Source organism: Stigmatopora nigra, chromosome 12 (genome assembly GCF_051989575.1).
Source record: "Stigmatopora nigra isolate UIUO_SnigA chromosome 12, RoL_Snig_1.1, whole genome shotgun sequence".
NCBI lineage: Eukaryota > Metazoa > Chordata > Actinopteri > Syngnathiformes > Syngnathidae > Stigmatopora > Stigmatopora nigra.
In genome coordinates, this window is record NC_135519.1 from 5,479,975 (window position 1) to 5,491,946 (window position 11,972).

Here is an 11,972-nt window from a genome sequence, read left to right on the forward strand (position 1 = left end):
ATGAGCACCGAAGGAAACGTTTGAACCGGCGGTTCGAGACAATGGCGAGGTGACATAATCAGATGCTGACAATTAATGAGTCTTTGTAAAACGTGCACGATTAAAACACTCTTTTGTTTGTCTTTAATGATGTGGCTCAAAGCCTTAAAGGGATCTTAAGGGGGGGGGGGGGGGGGAGCGATGGTTTATAAAAAAAGAAAAAAGGCGGCCAAAGTTAATGGGTGAGAGGCACATTTCTGACATAAACAAGCGTGAAAAGAAAATGTGGGGAATGTTCACGCAAGGCAAGCCTTCCCCATTCATGTACTAAAACAGTGCTGACTCAACTCGGGGCCACTGAGTGCAGGCGCTTGCATTCCAGAGCCTCGTGGTCGACTGGGATGCACGCTCTCGTTTTCAAGCGGGGGTTCGATGCCCGAGAGGTCGCCCTGCACAAAAGTGCACGCTGTGCCGTGACGGTTGTTTAACACAGTGCTCATTAGTTTAACTAGTTCGGCGCCACCATTCAAGAATGTGTTTTGGTTGTTTGTAAAAGAGGGAAATTGATATTGAAAATTGTTTCCAGAACTTTGCAGTTAAATTGGGAGGTCATAATAAATAATGGTGCACTTTTACCAATAAATTGTTGAGTTTTATTTTGGATGGATTCTTTTGTATTACAAGTGATTTTTTTTATTACATATTTTCAAAACTGACTGTTTCTTGCAAGAATCATGACTTTTTTTCCCCCTCAAGGTTTTTTTTGCCTAGCAACTGTCGGCTTCTTTCATTTGTGATTATTTTTCTGCATACTTCTTACTTTAACCCTTTAACCCAAAAATGTAATTGATTAAAACGAGCCATTCATACAAAATAATTCTAAATCAAATGAAACTTCAACCATAAATAAATCAAAGCAAATAGTGTATCGTACATCTATTTTGCTGTGGGAATTTGATTCAATAATATTATTTAGTTTTCTTTTCTAAATCTCTTTGGCTTCTATTGACGGCAATAATAGTCCAATCCATTTTACCTGGGAGGGTCCGGAATGGATCAAATGATAACTTTTGAATCTCCCGATTTCATCTTACTGTATAACATCACTTGATTCACATACTAATGTCAACAGGAGCCAATTTAGGTCACTTCTCACCACGGTCTGAACATAGTAGCCCTTTGTCATTGTGAGCCATCAAACAGGATGTTTTCAGGGGAAGTGGCCACTGAGCTTAAAATGCCATCTGCATCCAACAAAAGCCATTGGACCTCACACAAAGCCCATAAAATAAAAATATTGAATCAACTCCTCATCCCTAATGCTGGTATTTGAGTCATTTCACTTGTTTACATTGTTGATATGACTAGTTTACATTTCATATGCTTTCATTTGCCTCTCAGAGAAATTACAATGGAAGCCTAGCAATTCTGCCTAGCAACAAGAGCTCACAGGTGCAGCCAAAGAATCAGTACACACTCAAATGGAAAAAAATATAATACAATTGGTGTGTTTTTGTTTTTTTCTCCTTGCAAAAAGGCATTTGTATTCTCTAGCAGTAGAACATAAAAACAAGTGGGCCGAAATACATGTCGAGCATAAGCAATAATTGAATCCCCATTTCATTTTTTTTGAATCTAATGTTCTATTTTCACCTTTTGCTCGCTCCTCTTTTGTTCATCCTTTTTATTTTTTTGTACAAATAGTCCCATCCCATCCCTCGGCTCGCCATATTCCCACTCGCTTCCTTCCTTCCTTCCTTTCGGCCGCGGCGCCCACGCTTTCTCGCCTCCTCTTTTCGTATATCTCAGCTGTTACTTGGCAACGTGGTCCCGGCTGGACCAGAAGTAGCCAAGTTGCCATGACAACACAACGCACACATGCAGACGCGGTAAACACTTTTTTTTTTTTTGGAAGCGCCTCGCCGTACATGAAAGGCGAGTGTGTGTTGAGATCAGGAATGAAGCGGCGTTTCTACGCCAATGCAGCTACAACTGATTAATTCAGGCCGTTTTTTTTGTTTTTTTTTGTAGTGAGAGCGATGGATTTTTGCCATTGCTAATTCCTCACGGTGATAGAGCATCCATTCAACTGGATGAAGGCGCCTCACGATACGCGTCGACACTTCCGATTGGAAGCACTCGCGGGTTTGAGTGCCGTTCTGGGAAACGGACCTCTCGTCTAAGCGCCCTGGGTAACATTGCATCTGTCGCCATAGTAACCGTATCCATCATCTGCAGGGGATCAATTGATTCATTATTGAGCGAGGCGGAGCCCCCCCCCATCTCTGCTTCCAGTTCACGTCGGCTAACATCCATTATTGAAGTGAAAGCCTGCCCACTCGCTGGGATGGAAGATAGAAAAAGCTGTCACGTCTCCCTTGTGGAAGTACAATTGACATCATACGTTTTTTTTCCCTGGAAAGCATTTACAATCTTGTCCGGGAAGGAGGGAATAGGATTTTTCTTTTGTAAATCAGGGGCGTGATATAGTTAGGTTATGCATAAGTTCTTCCCTTTAAATCAACTTTTTAATTCGATTGTCCTCAGTCGCTCGCGGTGAAAATGGATTGGACGTCTATTGTGGTCAATGGCAGGTAAATAGTTAAGCTATGAGAGGGATTAATGAAACTAGTTACCAAAGTACGACGGTCACACTAAATGGAATTTGTCTCTATAGTTTATATATACGTTTTATTAGCTCATTCGAACGAATAAATAGTATTTAGTGCTGTTCATTTTTCATTATTTAATTTGCCTTTATTTGTATTGCGTTTCAAATAAAAACAAAAGGTTTTCTTGAATGAATTCCTTAATTTTGGTCAAAATTATTCTTATATGTATAGATTTTTTCCCATCGCAAAATACGCAAATTCTACACTAATACTACAATTAGATTTGAAATAGGGGGTCCAAAAATATTTACCCCTGAGCCTATATAATGTGAGGGTTACAAACATTGCATATTACCAATTAGTATTACAATTTTAAGTATCCTTAATTCGTATTGTTTTTGTTTTGTATTTTATTCTAAGTAAATATTCATTGGCCCCTCCCTTTCCACAAGAATTAAAAGTGCAGGTGGGTATAAAACAAATGTATATGATTGGCAAATTTGTGCAAAATGGATGATGACTGTGCTGATCTTTCACTGAGCCTTTAAAAAAAGATGCCTTTCTTCTACTTAACATCATGTGTTGAACTAAAAGCATTCACAGAGTATTTCTGGCTAGCTACAAGGCTAATTTGGGAGGATTGAGATGAAATTAGAATTTTCATGAAAAGACCCTGCATGACCCTAAGCATATTGAGTTTTTCTATTGTTTCAAGCATTTCTAATTGCAAAAGGCATATTGAAGTGACAGTAAGTGTGTCTTGACCTTTTTTAAATTGCATAGCTGCTCACTTCAGGAAAAAGACATGAAATAGCCGTTTTCGTCGTCAACAGAATGTGTCTGTTAATTAAAAACCGTGAGCAATGGAGTTTATGTGAATGGAGCTAAAATGTGAATGAACTTCTAGATTTGAATAATTTAGTTTAGGACTGTGTGAACGTAAGGTGAGAAAAAGTTATGAAAAGATTTGATAATATACATTTGTGATATTTTTTTTATCTCACACTATCAAAATGAGTGCAATATTTTTTTAAGTTTGCTTAAAAAATTCCACTGAAATGACTAAAACGTCAAAAATGTCACAATTAAGGCATTAATATTCATGTCACAAAATTTCGGATTTGAAAATAATCCTTCCGGCGTAAAAGAAAACAAGTTGCAGATTTATTTTCAATGCTATAATGGAAATAAACACAGTTGCTCACATCTAGCATGCAAACAGTAAATAGACCGCCAGCCAAAAAGGAAGTAGATCAAAGCGTTGTGTAAAATAGGTCGAATGCTGGATATTCATGTTCTCTAGACCCACTGGGAACACTTTACTGTCAATAAAAATGTTAAAAAATCTAACTGTGAGGACAGAAATGTGATGGAATGAGGCCTAAAAAAAATTCTCCAACTTTTGCACACATTTCGCCAATGTGGCGAGTAAGAAGCCATTGCTGAAGGACGGGCAAACGCAGCTTAAGTTCCGTGAACAATTCAAAGCCTGACCGCCATTTCAATTGGATCGGGGACCATATGCAATCATTTTTCCCGTCAGGACGCGGAAAAGTCCGGAGAATTGCTGCTGCCCTGATCGTAGTACGAGCGTAAGTTGCGGCTCACGACGATGCCCTCTCCATTTTCCGCATCATCCTCTGGACGACTTTGGTTTGAGAGGCAAAGCCCGACTTGCTACTGTCATTATTATCTCACGGCCTACGAGAGGCTGTAATCTCCCTTCCCGGTTTGTTGAGTAAAGCAGATTTAATGTGACAAATCCAGGGCCCCAAATGACAAATAAATCAGGAATTTTCTCTGCTAAGTACCACTCACTTGATAGTACGGCAGAGTGGGAAAGACAGGGTAGGGGAGGGGCCACTTCATTTCCAAACGTTGCTACTAGGGCTGCCACCATTCACATTGACGACAAATAAACTATAAAATTAATCTGCACATATTTTCAAAAGTTTATATTGGTCTAAGAATGGTCCCAATAGTATTTTATTCAATTTTAAACGTTATTTTATTTGTTAAAAAATGCAAATTGTCCTATTTATACTTAAAATTTGTACAAATCGACCTTTAATTAGAACGTTGGTCCATTTATTTCATCTCTATGCTATAATATAGCTATATTATTTATATTATATGTTATATTCTTGGTTTAATCTAAAAAACATGAAATAAAAACAAATAAAAAATTTAATATCCTCTCCTTGATTATCTTTATGATGAATCTAAATAAGATATCAGGTTTTGCCTGGCGAAAACAATGACCTTAGAAAAAAAACCTAATATAAACTATAAGCCCAATTCTCCTTCAAAAATTGACCTCACCCCCCGCCCCAAAATATCCTCCTCCATCCCATCCATTTCAAAAACATACCCAACAAGTTCACAACGTCCCTTCATCCTTTATTCTTACCCTATCATAAAAACAAACAAAGCACCAGACAAATAAACCCCAAGGAAATTAACAACCTCATCTTTACAACATAAAACTCGAGTCATCTAAAAAAAAACACAATTGCCGATTATTCTTAGCATCATCCAAATCGCCTTCTCTGCCAAAAACAATTTCATAGCAAATGAGTACAAGCTGTTCCGACAAAGAACAGAAACTCTTAACAAGTCTTCCAAACGTTCCCAGAAAATAAGCAACCGGTACCTAACATACCCCGAGGCTTAATCTATACCATCCCGCCATCTACACCCACACAAATCACATCCTTATATTACATAACCACACACAACTAGTAGCAAAATCCAACATGCCCACTTCATCCTATAAACAGCGTGCTTGAATGAATAACATTAAAAGAGTCAGTCCGATAAGCCGCCCCCTCGTTTGGGCCCCCCATTCAAAACTAACTTTTTTTTTTGCGCGGGGAATTGATGAAGCGCACGTCTCAAAGCTTAAGTCTTCAAAGCCGGCGCTTTTTGGCGAGATGTAAGGCGTCCAAAGCCACTTTGTAGTTGCTAGGTGAGCAAGTTAGGAAGACAATACGCGTCTAAAAGTTGCGCCAAGGTTACATCTGGCGCAAAGGCGTCGACCCACCCCCCGTCCCCGATTTATCGAAGCAGCGGGAGTCGGGGAAAAAAGCTTGGCTCGTGTTTCAAGGTTACGTTCCCCTTCATCCCTTCCCCATAAAAGCAAAGCCGGCGTGGGAGAAAGAGAGGAAGAGTCGACGTATGGAGATAAGGAAATGATGGTATAATAGCGAGGGTTTCATCACAGTCAAACGAAGGGAGAGTGACATCCGGGCGCTAAAAGAAATGATTTCAAAGAGTATTTCATCTCAGATTATTGCATAGAGACATGTTGGGCAAGTCGATGTGTGGATTCGTGGTCCTGCTGATTGAAGGCTGACGAGTTGAAGGCTTGCTCGGATCAAAGCTTCGCTGGCTGTGTTAGTATTAGGAGTTGTTTGTTTAGAGATGTTGCTTTTAAAAGTGAGAATGGAGAACGATTCGCATTTGTTTATGCACTCAATTATTTTTGGAGCTGGAGAATAACCCAAAAAAGGCTAAAACTTGAAGTGATGAAATCCATTTGGTGGAGTTTGTGAGTACAAAAAGTAAAAAAAATACAGTCCACCAGTTGAATTAACATAAAAGGCATTAAATTTGACTCAATCCCTCAATCATAATTATTATACTATTTCTTACAATGGATAGAATAATAAACCACTTTTAAGCTGCTTAAATGTATAATAATAATACACCATGGTGACATCCCCAAGATTTACTTGTTAAAACAAAGTGATGGTATTTAAAGGTATAGTCATAGTAACTGCATTTTCCATATTACTTCCACTGAAACTGTGTGGCTAATCTTCATGTAAACATACTCATCAGAGCCTTTCATTAAGAATGGCAGGAAGCAGAAGCAGTGCACTACACACTGTTTGTTTTTGTCAAACGCAGAAAAGAGCGGAAGTGGAGGATTGCAGCATTCTTCCTGAGGCCCCGCATTCCCCAGAGGACCACAGCCGAGTTGTTGTAGGAACACCCCCCCCCCCCCCCCCCCCCCCCCCCCCACCACACACACACACACACACACACCCAACCCCCACCATCGGCTCGCCCGCCACTTCCTGTACATGCTTACTTGCCTTTTCCCTTGCATGCCCCTAGTGCGGTCAAACCCCCACCACACCTCCCTACTGCTCCAAATACATTATTTACCCCCTCCCTTTACTCAAAAGAATCAGGACAGTGAGAAATAACACCGTTCTATAACACCCCTCCCCTCGAAACCAGCTCGCTCTTTTCTCACTTGGCGTGATGAAAATACAGTGAGGGTCTACACCGTCACAATGGGGAACTCTGTGAGGCCCAAACCCTCCCATTAATCCCCTCCGACATGCCTCCCGAGGGCAGGGATTTGCTACAAGTCAATGCAGGAGAGAGACAGTATGCAAAACAAGCCCGTCTGACTCTCTCATGCTATTCAAAGCGTGCAGATGAAGGAATTGGGGTGGGGTGGGGGTCCTCATTTAACCCTCACGTCAACTGGTTACTCAGAATTCTTTCACATTGGCCGTGGTAAATGATGCTTATGGATGACGAGGAAGACTAGAGTGCTGCTCAGCGTAAACATGGATTGGCAAGTCATGTGATGCACTTAAGTCTATAGTCCGTCACTTGGACAGAGTGGTGGGATTGAGTTTCAGTCTTATCGGGGGGGGGGGGGGGGGGGGGATGGGCAGGATGACGTCAAGACGAGGGTGGGAAAACCGGTAATCATGGGCTGGGTTTTTATTTTGTTTTTGTTCTAACCGATCCATTGCCAAATGAGGTTTGTGCAGAAACAAGAAGCACCTGACTGTGATCCAAGATTGCACTTACAGGACAGCAGATTGGTGAAAAGATGTCCTCTCTTGGTGACTTGGAAAGAAAACCTGAACCCGCTGCGGCCCTTTGTGGAAGCGTTTGCCCACCCACCCCTTGCGTTAGGAGATGGTCGGGTGGGCGCGAGATGGTCGGGTGGGCGCGGCAGTTTGGCCAGGAACGTAAACAAGAGAAAGGCTGCAGAATGTGAGCCTCTTTCATACAAAAAAATCCCATGAAATTCCCACTCCTATTTGGCCTTGGTTTACGACTACGTAAGGGGGTGTCCAATATATGGCCCGCGGGCCAACTGTGGCCCAATTATAGGATGGGAGCAAATTGGATATTGATGCTTAAAACATTGAGATGTTATAGACATCAATATTATTTCAATTAGGAAGACCAGCATTGAGTGATCATGTTCTACACAACCTTTTTTTTAACCCTCTTTAACTAAAGTGAAAAAAAGTATGGAGAACCCTACGTTGCAAGTGAAAGCAAAGCAATATGCAAATGTTTTGTTATCAATTCTCTCTGTGAAACTTCCAATTTTCCCTCCGACTTCATTATCATGCTACGTCAGCATTGTTGACACAGAAGAAATGGGGCTTTTCGCCACTGCCGAGGGGGCTCGCGAGTAGCACAATATTGTGAAAAAAAACACACTAGGGCAAGGATTTAGTGGAAGCGAAATCCTTCGGATTTGTATTCTGCTTTGGATTCACCAACGGCTCTGCTCCCTCTCTCATTTTCCACCCTTCCTTGGCCCATCCGAGACGGAAAATGGGTCATCTGTGTGCAAGTTAATACTCTGGGCACACACAGTGGCGCTTTTATTTTTAGGACGTCTTTGCCCTCACTTGGTGAATGACACAGAGGTGTTGGGTAATGGCCCGAGTGCTGTTTATTATTATAACTGCTGGCACGCTTCTAATGTTTCCCTTCGTGACTGCGTATATATTTGACGAGGCCCGCAAGCGTGACATCAGCCGCAGACACGGCGACTCTGGCCTGGGGGTGTTAGAACGCTTAACGGCGCGAGTGCGGGGAGGGCCCGCCGGAGATCAACGCTATCTCCTCCAAAGCTCATCAGACTGGTGGCGAGGCTACCATGGCAACGGCATACTAGCGAGCTATTTCTGGCCGCCCCACTCCCAAACACAGCTGCTCCCTCCCGCACTAGCAGTCATCCCCACCTGTCAGATATCCAATCTCGGCCACGCGTGGCATTCCGCTCGCCAGATCGCGACCTGACATTCACGCCGCCGCCGCCCAATGGTAATTATTGCTGACCGTCCTTATGGGACACATTCCCCCAGCCATGTCTGTTACTACGTGTTCTAGATGGGCGCTTTTTTTAAATAACGCCCTGCGTTCTTTTCACTGCAGAGATTTAAACATAGCAGTCAGTCCCTGACAGTTTATGTCCTCGGGTTGAAAGAATTATTGCGAGCAGTGAAGTAAAAGTATCACAGATACACCAACACATGCTGCAGAGGTTTTTAGAGCTGTCAAAGGGAGTTGCTCTGATCTCCTTCTTCATTCACGCCGTCCAAAAGTGGGCCGCCTAGTAAAGGGTGTTTGCGCAGAACAACAGCGCCCCCTGTTGAATGTCAGTGGCGTTGCACTCCGTCCTTTATAAACAACGCGAAATGCAGATTTATGGCCCTAAGATTCCATGCATACATTCAAATAGGAATAAAAAACACCCCGATTGTTTTGTTTTTTATACGACTGACAAATGATTATACAGTAATCCCTCGCTATAACGCGGTTTACTTTTCCCCGGTTTCGCTACTTCTCCGATTTGCATCGTGCAGTGTTCTGCATTCTGATTGGCCAAAAAGTCACTCTGCTTCTTCTCTACCTGTGCATCAATAATGTTGCATTCTAATATGTACACTTACATAAAACAGCTTGCCGAATTGACGTGCAATTCTCTTGCAATTTCGAGAATACAACTTCATGGCTACCTTCATTATATGCGTAGTATTCATTTTGCGAACTTCAAAAATGTATACATTCAAGAAAATACAGCTGAAAATTTGCAAACTTCATATCTGGAAACAGTCTTCACAATCAGATCTTACGTTAGTTAATATTTTAATGCAATTAAACAATTAGCGTGCCACTTGTTTAAGGCAATGTCATTTCTAAAAATGTTATCAAATCGAGCAAACCTAATTTCATTCCACTCTCTCTCCATATTCTTGAACTATTATAGAACTTGACAGGAATCAGTCAGTCAAAATGGGGAAAAAAATTGCATACAATCGACTACTATAGTTTTTTTTTACACAATTTATTTCCAAAGCAAAAAGTAAATTTCTATCACATTAATGTATAGAAGCTCCAAGATCTGGGGAATGAATTCTTTTTATGCAAAGGGAAGACACAAGCAGTCCTATTATGATTCCAGAAATACTCTCTCCACTTTTGGATGATATCCCACATCAACTTGAGAAAATGCTTGACAAACCAATTTTTCAGTGCCAGACATTATGCAGCCATGAGCTCATGGAAAGCGGAACATCTCGCATGGACTTTTCACCATCCTCCTTTTATTTTCAGTGGGGAAGCGGCTTTACCATTTCCTCCCGTTTCCTGGCAACGTCGAGACTGAGAGAGAGCTGAGAGAAAAACAGCTGCAGACGGGGAGGGGGGAATAATTACGGCTCTATTTGGAGACACTCAGCGGACATGCTGCCTTGCACTGAAAACACAATGACCCCGTTCAACCCAGCTAAACGAAACACACTGTACTATACAAGTGGGCTTAATTAGAAATTCCCAGAAACATTTGCGCCCCTCCAGCAAAAAAAGCTCTCTTGCCTCATAGGAAGAAAAAAACCCCAGCGACACTACTGTGCTTTGCTACTGCCATCTGTAGGTCGGAAAACAACATCCGCTTACTCAAGTGTTCATTGACTGAGTATTTTTCTCTAAATTTGTGTCCATTGGTTTCTGGGTAAAACAGTAGTGAAGGCACAATTGAACATTTTTGACAATCTTCATCAACAGACAGTTTTCTTCCTGGTCACAATATTGATGCTTGCACGAATCTGCTGTTGTCATTCATTTGGGTTTGGGAAATTCAGGTCCTCCTTGTCCATTTTTAACCATTAGGCAAAGTAATTCTTTACATATTTGTACTTCACCGAGTTGCATGTTGCCAGAAATAAAAAAGCCTATTTAAGTGCAGTATAATGGCTAAAAACTGAGCAAGACACTAGTTTTACTCTGACTCATGATTTTGATGTTTTAAGTTATAATGGTTTTAGATAAATGAAAAAACCCAGGGATTTTTTTTAAACAAATTATACAAATAGAGGTACTGTGAATCTTGATTGACATTTGTCCTACCTGTCATACGCCACAGAACTTACCAGAACTTATCTGTTCATCTAGTTGGTTTTCTCTTTAATATGAAACTCTGAAAAGTAAATATAAAATGCCATTAAGGGAATGTTGATTTATCACTTGAGTGAACACAGCCATTCATAAAATGAGTCATGCACAACAGTGTCTTAGACGTGAAATAACCAAGAGTGACAGAAAGCAGCTCTCGGTATTGGAATTTCTAAGATTAATCTTGCACCTTTTCTGGTCCCGGAGGCCACAAATGACAACTGGGGGGTTTACTAAAGATGCCAAAAGGAATAAAAACATCACGATATTGGGGATTTTTGGAGACACTCACCTGGTTGCTCTGGGGTCTTGGGGTGTCAGTGCATATTTGAAACACTTGCAGCTCAGTTTCGGGGTTCAGATTGTTTATCTGTTAAAAGGAAGGAACAGTCATTTAATGGCCATACAATTTAAAAGATATAATAATATAAATAAATTGCAATTTAGGTTAATGTAATTTACAAATGCACCACTTGGGCAGTGTTTTTTTTTTGGTTACTTAAGATCCATTCAATCCAATTCCAATTTATAGACCAGAAAAAAATTAATAATAATAATAAAATCTGTAGATGGTGAATCTTATCTTTTTTTTAAATATTAAATGAGCCAGGATAGTACCTCCTTACCTTAAGAAATCATCTGATTAAAAATATCAATATAATTCATCAAAAAATTGCACAGTTGAAAACAAACCAACACATAGATTTACATTATACAGAAGTGTCTTAGAGGTGGAATACCAAGAGCAGCACACCAGTTTCTCTCAGTTTTGGTATTTCTAAAATTGATCTTGCATCTTTTCTTGTCCCAGGAGGCCACAAATGGCAACTGGGGAGTTTTATAAAGATGCCAGAATAACCAACAACATATATTTGTAAAGGTATGCTATTCTAGATTTTAGATAAATTATTATAAGACTGTTTTGTACTTAATCAAGAAGCGTCATTCATAATCGTTTATGATTGTAAAATGGAAAAAAAAGTCGACGTGTCCCATCTTCGATCTCGGAAAGCCACATGATTTCATATGCCAATAAAGCCAATTAAACACAATTTATGATATAGAATTTTGGATAAAAATGTGAAAAAGCTGTCGTCCATGCCATGCGGTTGGTCGGCCACGTGTTAACGTGGCCCGATGGTTTCAACATGCACT

The 11,972-nt window shown here is 40.7% G+C and overlaps 1 protein-coding gene across 1 annotated transcript in view; it reads right to left on the reverse strand.

The window, feature by feature from the left end:
- Positions 1 to 10,814, reverse strand: part of irf2bp2a (interferon regulatory factor 2 binding protein 2a) — a 36,634-nt gene extending 25,820 nt beyond the window's left edge. Inside the window, exon 1 of the mRNA XM_077729452.1 lies at positions 10,796 to 10,814. The gene's annotated coding sequence lies outside the window, so the exon portion shown is untranslated. The remainder of the gene's footprint in view (positions 1 to 10,795) is intronic.
- Between the last annotated feature and the right edge of the window lie 1,158 nt (positions 10,815 to 11,972).